General features: G+C 32.9%; 1 non-coding gene across 1 annotated transcript; it reads right to left on the bottom strand.

Moving 5' to 3' along the window:
* Positions 1–12965: 12965 nt before the first annotated feature.
* On the bottom strand, positions 12966–13069 carry LOC136321694 (U6 spliceosomal RNA). The gene has a single exon (XR_010728824.1). It is a non-coding gene; the product is annotated as a U6 spliceosomal RNA (small nuclear RNA).
* Positions 13070–15299: the final 2230 nt, after the last annotated feature.

Here is a 15299-nt window from a genome sequence, read left to right on the forward strand (position 1 = left end):
GTTGGTTTGCTAAATATAACTTATTCTGTGTCAATGAAGAATTTTTATCAAGTTAACATTTTTTTTATTTAACTGAGAAGATCATATGCTTTATCTCCTTTCATTTGTTAGTGTGCTTAATTATATATGAAATATTTTTCTGTAAAATCTTTCTGATATTAATGGACATGTATTTAAAGAAATACTTGTATTATTTAATACTTTAACAATGTATATATGAAAGACTAAGTTAATAATTGGGATTAGCCTTCCCTATTTCTTTGCTGGACCACATAGTTTTCATGTCTAGCTTGGTGGCTATATCACATAAGTTTCATAGAAGATGTAGAATTCATGCTCCACTCTCCACACCATTTTCTATAAAAATATCTGTTTCTTGAATGATTGTTAGAACTGGCTATAAAATTGTTGGAGTTAGTGCAATTGGGTTTATTTTTAAATTGTTTATCAAGCCATGTACAGTAGGTTGAATAGTGTATGCACAAATATATGTCCAACTGAAACCTCAGAATATGTTCTTTTTTGGAAATAAGGTGGTTTTTCTTTTTCTTTTGCAGATGTAGGGTTAAAAAGAGGTTATATTGGATCACCATTGGTCCTAATCCAATGTCATTGGTGTCTTTATAATGAGGATGACTTTATAAGCATTATTTGTATGAGATATAAGTTTATTAGATAACCTAAATATTATAATCAGTTCTTATAAATATTAAAATGAAATTCTATAGTAGTCAGAAAAGTAAGGTCGTTCAAGTTAATAAGAAATGTGTCTATACTTTTGATATAAAATTTTATCTTATAACAATACTGATTGTTTATACTGGTTAGCACTTAAGACACATGGTGTACATAAATTTTTTAAAATCAAAAGTGATACCAGTACATTTTATTGTCTCATTGATAAGATCTTACATGGAAGCTGTGTGAGAAATGTTAAGATTTATTAGCGGAGGAAAGGTAAATTCTCGTAGAGAAAGCAAGCTATTTCTACATAGATTCTTTTCCATCATATTTTCAAAGTGTGTCATAAAGCTACTTTAAATTTTGACATCTCTTTCAGACAGTTTATTGTTGATGTATAAAAAATGCCACTGATATCTGAATATTAATTTTATATCCTGTCACCTTGCCGAATTCATTTATCAGGTCTAGTAGTTTTTTGACTGGATTTTAGGGTTTTCTAGTTACAGTATCATGTCATCAGCAAATAATGATAGTTTTACTTTTTCTTTTCCAATTTGGATGTCTTCTATTTCTTCTTCTTGTCTGATTGCTGTGGCTAGGACTTCCATTACTATGTTGAATAAAAGGGGTGAAAGGGGGCACCCCTGCCTTGTTTCTGATCTTAAGGGGATAGCTTTTAATTTTTGCCCATTGAGTATGATGATGGCCATGGGTTTGTCATAGATGGCCTTTATCATATTGAGGTATGTTCCCTGTATTCCTACTTTGCTGAGAGTTTTGATCATAAATGGGGCTGGATTTCATCAAATGCTTTTTCTGTATCTATTGATATTATCAGGTGATATTTATTCTTCCCTTTGTTTATGTGATGAATCACATTGATTGATTCGCAAATATTATACCAGCCTTGCCTCTCCAATATAAATCCCACTTGATCATGATGTATGATTTTTTTCATGTATTGCTGGATCCAGTTTGCTAATATTTTGTTGAGCATTTTAGCATCTAAGTTCATCAGGGATATTGGCCTATATTGTTCTTTCATTGTAGTGTGTTTACCTGGTTTTGGAATGAGGATTATGCTTGCCTCATAAAAGGAACTTGGAAGGCTTCCCTTCTCTTGAATTTTTTGAAAGAGCTTGAGAAGGATAGGTGTTAGTTCTTCTTTGAATATTTTGTAGAATTCGCCTGTGAAGCCATCTGGTCCAGGTCTTTTGTTTGCTGGGGATTTTTTTATATCTATTTCAATCTCATTTGTTGTAATTGGTTTATTTAGGTTTTCTGATTCTTCCAGATTGAGTTTGGGAAGATTATTCAAGTGAAATAAAGGACAGGATGAACAAATGGGACTGTTATCAAACTAAAAAGCTTTTGCACAACAAAAGACACTATGAACAAAATAAAAAGACAACCCACAGAGTGGGAAAACATATTTGTCAATACATCTGATAAAGGGTTAATAACCAAAAGTTATAAAGAACTTCTAAAACTCAACACCAGGAAGGTAAACAATCCAATCAAAAAGTGGGAAAAAGAACTGAATAGACACTTCTCCAAAGAGGACATATAGATGGCCTTTTTGAATATGAAAAAATGTTCAACGTCACTAATTATAAAAGAAATAAAAATTAAAACCACAATGAGATACCACCTTATACATGTCAGAATGGCACTCATTAACAAAATAACACACAATAAGTGCTGGCAAGGGTGCGGATAAAAGAGAATCCTCCTGCACTGCTGGTGGGAATGCAGGTTTGTGCAGCCACTGTGGAGAACTGTATGGTGTTTCCTCAAAAAATTAAATGTGGAACTGCCTTTTGACCCAGCTATCCCACTTTTAGGAATATATCCTAAGAATATCAAATCACTGATTCAAAAGAAGGAATGCACCCCCATGTTTATTGCAGCATTGTTTACAATAGCCATGATTTGGAAACAGCCCAAGTATCCGTCAGTGGACAAGTGGATTAAAAAGCTGTTGTACATATATACAATAAAATACTACACAGTTTTGAAAAAGAAATAAATCTTACCTTTTGTGTCAGCATGGATATACCTGAAGATTATTATGCTAAGTGAAATAAGCCTGGCAGAGAAAAAAAATATTATATGAGCTCACATATATTTGGAATCTAATGGAAAAAGTGAACTGAAGAATGGAATAGAGGCAAAGGCAGGGTCATAGGGACCAGAGGGACAGCAGTCAGATGGAAGAGCGATTAGAGAATGGGATCAGAGAAGGTAAAGGGATTAGTGAATCTATATATACATAACACAGAGATATAGAGAACATGACAGCAAATCCTAGAGGGAATGGGGGAGGGAGTTGGGGGAGAGAGGCAAAGGGGATATAAAAAGGGATATAGGGATGGGGGTGAGAGAGAAATACTCAGTTGGACACTTGAATTCATGTAAATAGAATAAATTAAAAATTAATAAAAATTTTAAAAATTAAAAATTAAAAAATAATTTTTATATCTCACATCATTTTCTGAAACCATGGACAGGGCTGTTATATTACTATTTAGAACAAAATTGTAAATAAATCAAATTAAGATTAGATTTCTCTTGTATTAAATGGTGGCATTTTTACTAGTGACTTAAGTGATCATAACCATAAAATGAGTCAAAAATCTTTAAACATATAGAAAACACACACATACACAGTCAATTTCATTTTTAGGCTTTGATTTACAAAGTTTCACAAAAAGCTAAAAACAATGAAAAGTACCAATTGAGGCCTAACATTTTCTTTTAGTCTTATAAAATACTTTTTAAAAAGTTTTCATGTGAAATCTTTATTGTTGAAAGCTGCTTTAACTCAAAATTTAGCCTTGTCTTGGATATAGATGATTTTCTATTAAAAGTTAGACAGGGAAAATTGATCCATTTCATATAACCACCAAACAGTCATTAAATTGAAACCTATCTGTCTTTCAGTTTATTCTGATGCCGTGAAGTGAGATTTCTTTTATCAATTTCTTTTCTTTTCTTTTAGCAATTTTTGTTAATATTTCTCCCTTGACTACTTTTTGTTTCTACTTTTGGAACTTTATCACTGTTAGTTTGCTATACTCCATTCTGTCTTTGTTTCAACTAAGTTTTAGAATCGTTTTGGACTAATATTCCAAATAATGCTTTGAGAAAAAAACAATATAACACTACAATACAAGAAACCAAAATATATATCTCAGTAAAGATTTCTATGTTCCAGCAATACTATTCATCTTTTCAAAACAACATTCTTTTGAGAACTCATGCTCTTGAGGGAGTAATTTTAAAGAATTTCTGCTACTCACAAGCCAAGTTCCAATATTTTATTTTATAGCAAGAAATAAGGTTAGAAAAAGTCTAAATCAACTTGCATCAGCAAATAACCTATACTATATAGTGTAAAAGATGGCAAGCCAGACTATTTCACACCTAAATTTTTTCGTCTGGTAAAATAAAACCAACCTAAGTGCTCAAGTGTTTTTATCTAAGTGTAAAAGCAAGAGTAGCCTTTTGAGAAAATAATTCTCATCTCTTCATTGAGAAAATATTAGTTTAAAAAGAACAAGTTTAGCATTCTGTGTTTAATCCTTTTAAAATACTTTTAACCTTAATAAGATTATTTTGTTCTAAAGGTAGTATTTTTATCTATATAAGAATACTCATAAAGATGTAATATTACAGTGGGAATTGATCATAGAGGTCATACAATTCAGATCAGACATATATTACATGCAAGTAAGAACATTTATATTAATCAAGAAAACTGCATGCCTGATCAGGTGGTGGTGTAGTGGATAAAGCATTGGACTGGGATGCAGAGGACCCAGGTTTGAAACCCTGAGGTCGCAGCTTGAGTGCAGGCTCATTCAATTTTTTGCTGGTTTATCAGCTTGAGCTCAGAGTTGCTGGCTTGGGTGTGGGAGCATAGACATGACCTCAAGGTTGCTGGCTTAAGCCCAAAGGTCACTGGCTTGAAGCCCAAGGTCACTGGCTTGAGCTGAAAGTCCCTCACTTGAGAAAGGGTCACTCGCTCTGCTGTAGCCCGCCAAGTTAAGGCACATACGAGAAAGCAATCAATGAACAACTAAGGTGCCACAGCAAAGAACTGATGCTTCTCATCTCTCTCCCTTCTTGTCTGTCTGTTCCTGTCTGTCCTTCTCTTTGTCCTTCTCTTTGTCTCTGTCATAAAAAAAAGAAAACTGCAGTTTTCCAAGTGTCACAGATGCTTCTTACTGTACTTGCTGCTTATCTTTTTTTTTTTCTTTTGACAGAAACACAGAGAAAAAGACAGAGGGGACAGAGAGGAACAGAGAGAGACAGACAGGCAGGAAGGGAGAGAAATGAGAAGCATCAATTCTTTGTTGTGGCACCTTAGTTGTTCATTGATTGCTTTCTCATATGTGCCTTGATTAGGGGGCTACAGCGGACTGAGTGACCCTTTGCTTAAGCCAGGGACCTTGGGCTCAAGCTTGTGAGCCTTTGTCAAACCAGATGAGCCCGTGCTGAAGCAGGAGACCTTGGGGTCTTGAACCTGGGCGCTCTGCATCCCAGTCCGACGCTCTATCTACTGCACCACCGCCTGGTAATACCTTGCTGCTTTTCTACTCCTTCATTTATTCACTCCACAAACTCTCTTTCTCTCATCTTTTCTACCATATAATCCCATATATATTCAGAGGCGAATTTAATAGTGGGTAACTGAGTGTATGCCCTGGGCCCTGACTTCTGAAGGGCCCAGCAAAACCCCAACTTGACTTTTTTTTCTAATGATACCAAGTTTGGTTTCATATGTGCAATATTAACATTAATAGTACATAATATTTTTTATTTATTTAAAAATATAGTTGACATGTATTTTTATTTTCCCTGTCTCTCTTTTAAAGGGACCTAATATTTTCTTCTGCGCTTGTGGCCTCTACTGACCTTAATCCGCCTTTGTATATATTATATCATAATAAATTTATAAAAAATTTATTATTAAATAAGAGTTCTGTGCCCTTATGTATCAAACAACCTAATAGAAGAAAAAATATTGATGTTAAATATAGTAATAATGCAAGGCAATGATCAGTAAAATTAATAAAATTTATATAATAAAACTGATAATTGGGGTGGTCAGAGATTTAAAATTTTTTTAACAGTTGGTTAGGTAAGAACTTAATAGAAACTGAGACAACCACAAAATTTGTGGATTGAAGAGTAAGTAGAGTCAGGAAATAAAGTTGAGAACTGGTTTATCTTAGAGGACACGAAGGAGCTAGTATGGCTGATTCAGAATGAGGGAAGGGGTTAGATTTAATACGTAGACTTTCAGAAAGAATAAATTGATTTCAATCGTTTTTTCTATGAGAAAATAGGCTCTAACTAATTAAGAGCAATGCCAACAAGCAGTGAAACTTATTCATGATCAGGTAGGCTTTGATTAAAGTGGCAGTTGTGGATATGAAGAAAAGTAATCAAGTTCATGCTAAAAGGTAGAAATGAAAAAGAAATAACTTTCTGTAAATTTAAACACATGAAGTTAGAACTTAAAGAGCCAAAAAAGTTAACTCACATCCTACATAGCCTGGCAGCTTCTTTGAAAGGTGTGACAGTGTGCTACGGAAATATAGGCATTGATATGCAATGCTATGGAATAGCTGGTTTGTCCATTGTGTGGGTAGCTCCGGAAGCAGCTAGTGCTCAGTCAAAGTCAGAATGCTCCCATCCTACATTCCAGGTCTTTTGAATGCTAAGAAAATCAACTATCTTCACACATCTATTACGACAATGTAGAGTAGCAGTGGGCTAGGAAGCCTTTATGGAAAAGCAACCATAGTGTGTCCATGCAATAAGAGCCTATGTGAGTTGCCCAGTAAAATCCTTTCTATGTGTATCTCACTAATCAACAGGACATAGAAAAAGAAATGAAATAAAAATATTTTTTGGTTTGAGGACTGACCAAGTGGCTTGATAAACAGAAATGGGGAAATCAGGAGAATGGTGTTTTTCATGGAGAGGTTTCTATAATCAGTTTACTTTTTAAAAATTATTTTAAAGATTAAAATAACCATAGATAACCTAGTCAATCCACTCATGATGAAAGCTTTAAGAGCATGACTCAGAAACACAAAAGGACAACTTGTCCAAGGACATACAATGCATAACTGCTGTAGCTGAGGCTAGGAAGCAGAATAGCCCTCAGTTCAGTTTCTAGTGACAGCACAATATATTTTAGTTTACCATTTAACTGCCAAGAAAATATATTAGTTAATAAGTTCTTAGAAGCTCACTTCCTGGAAAACATTAGGGGATGCCTTTCTTGTGTACACTTATGTTTAATTCAAATCTCAGACTGCCCTTGGAATGTAAATGAGCATGTTCATCTCAGGTTAAGTGGTAACGCTGTGACAGAGAATAATTTAAAATGTAAGCAATTTTATTAGTTACTATGCACAGTGTAGAACAGAGATACAGTCTTGTGGGTATTAACATTTTATCTTTTCTTTAAGTGAAAAATGCCTTGGCATTCTAGGGATCATATGAGATGAAACATATCTAGAGTTTGGAGTCAATTAACTGTACCTTGGCTGAGCCTCATCTTGGCTCTGAAAACCCACTCATGTATTCCACTTCACTGTGCCTCAGTTTCCTTCCTGTGAAGTATGAAAAGGAAAAAAGTGTGTTAAAAAATTAAACAAGATAGCTCCTAAGAGAATGTCTAATGATAATATGCATTCATTAAACTTTGATTTAACCAATATTGGAATATAGGCTGGCATGCACTTTATTTTAAAAAAGGTCTGCTCTTTAAAGGAACCTTAAAATGCCACCTATATCTTTTCAGGCATAACTATTCCTATAGTCTCTCTTATAAATATCATTACATAGCTTTTTAGAAATGTGATTATTCACATTTGAATCACTGGGAGGAACTATAAAATATGTAAGAGATATTAGAGAATACTTTTAATGATTGTTCAGCAGAAGTTTTCCTTGGGGAAAATTTAATCATTAAAACTTCCCAAGTATTTTATTATCTTTGCATGCAATTCCCCAAATAGCTATATCCCTTGTTAATCCACTAATTTATTCTGAGGCTGCTCCTACTGACTAATGTCCCCAGATGTCTTTTAACTGAGTAGCAATACTTTCAATTATGGAGTTTCTTTTGACCTTTTGACATTTCTATTTTCCACCTAGGGTTGTTAGTAATATGAGAAAGACATATGGTATGCAAAAAGCACTGTACCTGAGTGAACCACTAGGTATAAATTAATGGTGGGAAAGAAGAGTCCCACCAGCTAAACCAGTATGGAGAGAAGAAATTCTATTTCTGGATAAATACAGAACAATTATTCTCTTCACCTGGAGATCTAACTACAAATATAGAGCTTTTAGAGGTATGCCCCAAAATTCCTTATAAAGTTGGCATATCTAGTACTTGGAATTAAATATTATTAACACATAATAATATCTGACACAGGTGTTTGAGTTTCCAAAATATAAAACCATTCTATACTGTATGACATAGTGTAAGAATAACATGAAACTGCATGTCATAGTAATTTATATATGAGAATTATAAGAAATTTAGTATCATAGAAATTATTTTATCATCCATTTGTTCACTTATTAAGTTATTTTACAAATATTTAAAGACCACTCTTTCTGTCAGTTTCTTTCTAGACATTGGAGATGCAATAATTAAATATTAACAATTAAATAATTTAAAAGGAAATAATTAACAATTTAATAATTAAAAAGAAAACATGAAACATTGTTTCTGACCTATTCTAGTTTATAATCTACTAAAGGACAGTTATTAATCAAATAGTCACAGAAATAAATATAAAATTAAAAATTATTTATAAAGTGCTAAATAAAAAAGACCTTGGTATTATGAAAATATATTATGAAGAACATTTATAGTTTGGGAGGTCAGCAAGTATTACCTCATGAAATGCTAGAGTTGAAATTAAGACAGAATGGGGATTAAAATGTCAAACGGAGGAATGAGAGGAGAGTTCTGGGCTGAGAGAGGAGGACATGAGCTAAGGCCCAGTGCTCTAGCAAATAGGAAACACAAAAGGAAATAAAATAAGCCTGGCCTGTGGTGGCACAGTGGATGGAGTCTTAACCTGGAACACTGAGGTCTCTGGTTCAAAGCTTGCCTGGACAAATACTTATGGGAGTTAATGCTTCCTGCTCCTCCCTCCTTCTTTCTCACTCCTCTCTCTAATATAAATAAATAAATAAATATTAAAAAAAATTTTTTTAAAGGAAGTAAAATAAATGTAGTAAACCTGGAGCACCAAGATCAAGATGAGAATGTGTTGGGATAAGGCTAGACAGGTAGGTAGAGTCTGACTATCTTGTCTTGTTTTCTAATTTAATACAATTTTGAAAACAAGATTATTTTAAGTGAGAGTGATTTCATCAAATCTGAATTTTGATAGGAGGACTTTACTTGACAGAAATAGCTTAGTTAGGATCAACTTTGTATATGCTGAGATAAGACTAAATTATTTCATTAGATGGGTACAATATTTGAAGCTAAGGACTTAGGGTAGCTGGAAAAAGCCAGATAGTAAAGAAGAAAAGCTGATAGATTCAAAGGATAATTAAGTAATAAAATTTCCAAGAAATGTCGATGGCTTGAAAAAACATGGAAAGAGACAGGGAATGTTGAATTTGGTTTCTAGGTTCTCAATTTTAAATAATTATGGTGATGTTCTGTATAAAGAGAGGGAACCCTACTAGACCACCATATTAGGAAAAGGGAATTCATGAACTATATTTTGATCTTGTTGGTTTTAACGTGAATTGAGATTTTGAATAAAGGTGTCATAAGAGAATAAAAATACATAGTTATAAAGCTCAAAGGATAGAGTAGGTCTAGAAGTATCAATGTGAAATAAGTCTGATAAAAGGATAAAGTTCAAATATGAATGGTGTTGACTCTTGCTTGGAAAAAAAAAAAGAAAGAAGGAGAATCTTGTTTCACAAACAAGATTTGAAGGAAACCAAAAAGGATTAAAAAAAAAAGATTAGGAAGAAGAGTCAGTCTAGTGACATAAAAGAAGAGACTAGAATCAAAGAAGCCAAGAAAGATTAGGGTCCAGGGAGAGTGTCATCAATAATAGAAACTGAAGTAGGAATCCATGTCATGGAAGATAACTGTTGATTTTTGCAAAGTGCATTTTAGGACAATAAGACAGAGGGAGTCCAAATTGGAGTGGGGAAAATAGTGAGTGATAAAAAGGAACAGCTACTTTCATCAACGGTTTGAAGTTGGCTGCATTGGTGAATACAGGAACATTTGTGCTGCAGGAGATGTAAAATGATTTTATTTAGTTTTGCTTATTTTTTTTCAATAGAAAGTTTAATACTGTACAAAAGAGAAAATAAATATATTAATTAGTTTGAGAAATAGAAGTACAAAAATACCCCAACAAAGTATACAGTCTTGCAAAACAAAACAAAACAAAACAAGATAAACAAAATAAATAAATAAACCAGGAGATAGTGATATTATATGTAAAACAAAATGGTCAACAGAAAAGAGATACAGTTGATGCAGATAAGTGCAGGGAAGTTACTGCCCTGGAATAGTGAGTGTGGAAGGGATTAGCCTTCAGTAGGAAATGATAAGCAGTAGACCTCTTTTTCTTTCTTAGGCAAGGCACTCAGCAAGTTTACAAACCAATGAGTAAGAAAAAGTGAATACAGAAAGAACAGAGTGAACATTTGTAGGTATAGGAACCCTGATCACAGAAATAGAGATTGAATTTAGATTGCAGAAGGAATATGGGTCTTTATAAGACTGTTGAATGATATGATGTATATTAAATGGATAGCTTTTATTTACACTATTATATGCACTGAATATGCATATACTTGTATACTAGTATATACACATCTGCATATATGCTAATGAATGTATATATACACTAAAACAGTATAAGCTTTTAACCTTCTTGCTGTTCCTTTGAGAATAGCTAGTCGCTTCCTTTTACCATATCACTTTACTCCTTATGAAAATTTCTCACAATTACAAAGTGATGAGAAAACTGTTAATGTTTTTTCCAAGTACTAAAATATTATGAGCACAGGATTAAATTGATGTTATGGCTACTAATAAAACTATGACACATGGAGGAAATAGTCATCGGGATATAGGTTCCTTCCAAGTATTCCTGAGTTATTTTTTCCCATATGCTTGGATGTTAGGGCTTTTTTAGCAAACTCTATTATGCTATGAGACACTTAACAGTTTATTTAGCTTTTAAAAGGTCTAAAGCTAATTGACTTTAATCCAGCTGTGCCAAAACCTACACAATTAGTGAAGCATATACAATGTATCTTGCATAACCAGTTGATACTCTGCATCTGAAGAGAGCAGTTCTGTAACCTACAATCTTATGTTTTATAATCATCAGCTCTAAGGCATTAAGGAGATGTTCTAGCAACACTTTAGAACAACCATTGTGGGTTGATACAAAAGATTAGTGTTACCTCATATTTTTTCTAGGATAAAAACAGTAAAATAAGAAGGAGTACTACAGTGTAAACACCATTGTTTTTGCAAATAAGTCAACTCATTGTAAATGTTTGCTCTCTCATCAAATTGTATTATTTTAATAATTTTTCCTAATTTTAAAGAAAAATGTTGATATTCTTACTTGCAACATTTGTATGTTTGTCAGTTAGATACCAGATACTTTCTTTTAAAAAAAAACCACTAGATTTAATGGGGTTACACTGGTTAACAAAATTATACAGGTATACAGGTTTCAGGTACACAATCCTACAATACATCTCTTCACACCATATTATATGTTCACTCCCCCAAGTCAAGTCTTCGTCCATCACCATTTATCCCCATTACCTCCTCTACATCCTCCCTTTACCCTCCTCCACCCTTCCCTCCTCACAATCACCACACTGTTCTCCACACCTATGAGGGGTTTTGTTCTTTTCAGCTCTATCCCTTCACTTCCCACACCCTCCCACAACAGCTTGCAGTTTGTTCTCTGTGTATGAATCTGTTTTTATTTTGCTTATTAGTTCATTTTGTTCATTAGATTCCACATATGAGTAAAATTACATGGTGTTTGTCTTTCTCTAAATGGTTTATTTTGCTTAGCATAATGCTCTCCAGATATTTATGCTAACACAAAAAATAAGATTTTTTATGGCTGCATAGTATTCCATTGTATAAATGTACCACAGAGCTTTTTAATCCACTCATCTACTGATGGACACTTGGGCTGCTTCCATAGCTTGGCTATTGTAATTAACACGCAATGAACATAGGGGTGCATATACTCTTTTGAATTAGTGTTTCAACCTTCCTCTAATATATTCCCAGGAGTGGAATCACTGAATCATAAAGTAATTTCACTTTTAACTTTTTGAGGTAACTTTAGACTGCTTTCCACAGTGGCTGCAGCAATCTGCATTCCCACCAACAGTTCAAGAGGGTTCCCTATTTTCCGCACCCTCACTAATACTTGCTTTTTTGTTGACTTATTAATGATAGCCATACTGGAAAGTATGAGGCAATATCTATCTCATTGTGACTTTAATTTGCATTTCCCTGATGGGTAGTGATGTTGAGAATCTTTTCATATGTCTATTGGCCATCCTTATGTCCTCTTTGGAAAAGTGTCTATTCAGGTCCTTTGCCCATATATTAGATAGTTTTCATTTCACAATAGTGCTTCCTTACTGTTACATATTTAATCTGAAAAAGAGGGGTGGGAGAAATTTGGAGTCCATGACATATAGCTAGAGTACTTTGTATTCTTCCTAATGTAGCAAGCAAATGATTTCCAGGTTCTTTCTCCCATCATATGCAGTTGAAGACAATTCAATTGATTCACTTTTCTTTTAAGCCTAAATTCTCTCTTCCTGGAGGAGGTAAGATTTTATTCATTTGGTGGTAGCATGTTAATGTGTAGTACATAAGATTAGTTTTCCTAATCTCATTTTTTTTCTCTGCTCTAACCTGATTTTTAAAATTATCTCACAATTTAAGTCCTGCCCATTTAGCTCAGTTGGAGCATCAACCAGAATCACCAGGGTTGTGGGTTCAATTCCTGGTCAGAGCACATATGAGAAGTGACCAGTGAACACACAGCTAAGTGAAACAACAAATAAATGCTTTTCTTTCTTCTCTCTCTCCCTTTCCCTTTCCCCTGTCTATATAAAATCAATCAATAAAAAATAAAATTATCTCGCTATTCACTAATAGTAAACTTCTAGAATCTTTTTGTCTATTATTATTATTATTAATTATTATTTTAATGGAATGCTTCACAATTTGCATGTCATCCTTGCACAGGGGCCATGCTAGCATTCCCTGTATCATTCCAATATTAGTATATTCGCTGCCGAAACAAGAACAACTGATTATTACTAAAAATAACATCATAAAAGTAATTAAAATGAGATAAAATATTAGGTACTAGACAAATTTAAAATCACTTAAAATTAGGGTGAGTTAAAAAGACTCAGGTATTGTCGGGATTGAGTAATATAAAGACTACTTTTTCTTATAAACTCCTCCAATCAAAATGATGTGATGTAACAAGCTGCTTATTTTTCTGCTTATGTTAAGGAAAAGTGCATTGTACACAGACACAAATACACACATAGACAACTTTACATGCATATATATTTTTTATACATAAACAATTTTTATATAAAGGATTCAACTTCCAGTCATATAACTCACAAACAGTAAGTGCCGTAATGGATATTTTACTGAACATTGTACAAAAGCATTATGAATATTCCATTATATTTTATCTCTGATAACTTTCCTTGCTTTGAAGTCTGCTCTGTCTGAAATTAACAAGCTACTCCTATTTTCTTTTGATGGTGTGAGCATGTATATCTTTCTCCATGTTTGATCTTATCTATGTGTGTCTTTATAAAGTGGATTTCTTTTAGACAACATATCGTTAGATCTTGTTTTTTGACCCACTCTGACATTCTCTTTTAAGTGGTACATTTAGACCATTACTTAAGATGATTATTGATATATTTGAATTGCTATCTACTATATTTGTTACTGGTTTTTTATTTATCATCCTTGTTTTTTTTCTAACTTTCTATTCTATTGTTTTTTACTTCTGTGCTTTTAATTAAGCATTTTATGGGATTATACTTTCTTTTCTCACAATATTCATTATAATTCTTAAGTTATTTTGTAGGTGGTTGTCTTGAGTTTGCATTGTGCATTAGAGCTAATCTAAGTTCACTTTCAGATAACTATACCACTGCACAGTGTACTTTTTAATAACAAAATAATTCTCATTTCTCCAACTCATTCTTTGTATCATTGCTATCTTTTATTTCATTTATAAATAAACATACATATGCATATATATGTTTAGGTACATATTAATATGAATAATCAAACACATTGTTGGTATTATATTTTAAACTTTAAATATCATATATATAAGAGGAAGTTGCAAGTATAAACCTTTAACCCAGACTTTTATTTTTCCAAATGATGTCTAACTGGAATCATACATTAAAGTAACCTTTTAAAACTGGCTTCTTTCACCTAAAAGTTAGGTATTGTTTAGAAGTTAAGGTTTGATCATGTCTTTCCATGCCTTGAAAGCTTATTTCCTTTTATCACTGAAAATATCCCATTGCACGGATGTATCCAGGTTTGTTTATCCAATAACATACTGAAGGACATCTTGCTTGCTATAAATATGAATAAATCTTCTAGAAACATTTGTGTGCAGCATTTCGTGAAAAAATAAATTTCAAAGCACCTTGGTAAATATCTAGGAGCACAATTGCTGGGTTGTATGGTAAAGCTATGTTTATTTTTCAAAAGAAACTGCCAAATGGTTTTCTAAAGTAGCTAAAACTTTTGTATTCTCACAACAATGAATGAGTACCATGTCATTCCATATCCTTGTCATCATTTGATAATGTTAGATACATGTTTTAAAAATACTGCAGATATTCTCAGGGATATAGCAGCATCTCACTGCTGCTTTACTTTGCAATTCTATAATGACAACTTATTTGCTGTATCTATTTGTATATTTCATTTGGTAATGTCTCTGTTCAGATCTTTTGACCATTTTCTTTTATTATTAGGCTGTTTTATTTTCTTACTGTGAGTTTTAAAAGTTCTCTCTATGTTTTGGATATGGGTCCTTTATCAGATAGGGGGTTTGCAATTTTCCCCCTACTTGTATTTGCTTTTCATTCTCTTAATTGTGATTTACACAGAGTAGAAGAATTTAAATTAATAAAGTCCAATTCTTCTGATTTTTCATAGATCACGATTTTGCTTTTATATCAAAAATGTCATTGGCAAACATAAGGCCAATTAGATTTTTTTTCCTCTAGAATTTTTGTATTTTACATTTAGAACTATGATCACTTTTGAGTTCACTAATTGTCAGATTTGTTGGTTTGATGTCAAGATTAATGTTATTTTGTATTTGGATGTCTAATTTTTCCAGGTCCATTTGATGAATAGACTATTTTTTTTCCTCCGTTGAGCTATTATTGTGACTTAGTCAAAAATTAATAGAATATATGAAATGAATCAATATATTGGCTCTCTATTCTTTTTCTTTGATCTAGTTGTCTAT

The sequence above is a fragment of the Saccopteryx bilineata genome, chromosome 1 (genome assembly GCF_036850765.1).
Source record: "Saccopteryx bilineata isolate mSacBil1 chromosome 1, mSacBil1_pri_phased_curated, whole genome shotgun sequence".
Classification (NCBI taxonomy): domain Eukaryota; kingdom Metazoa; phylum Chordata; class Mammalia; order Chiroptera; family Emballonuridae; genus Saccopteryx; species Saccopteryx bilineata.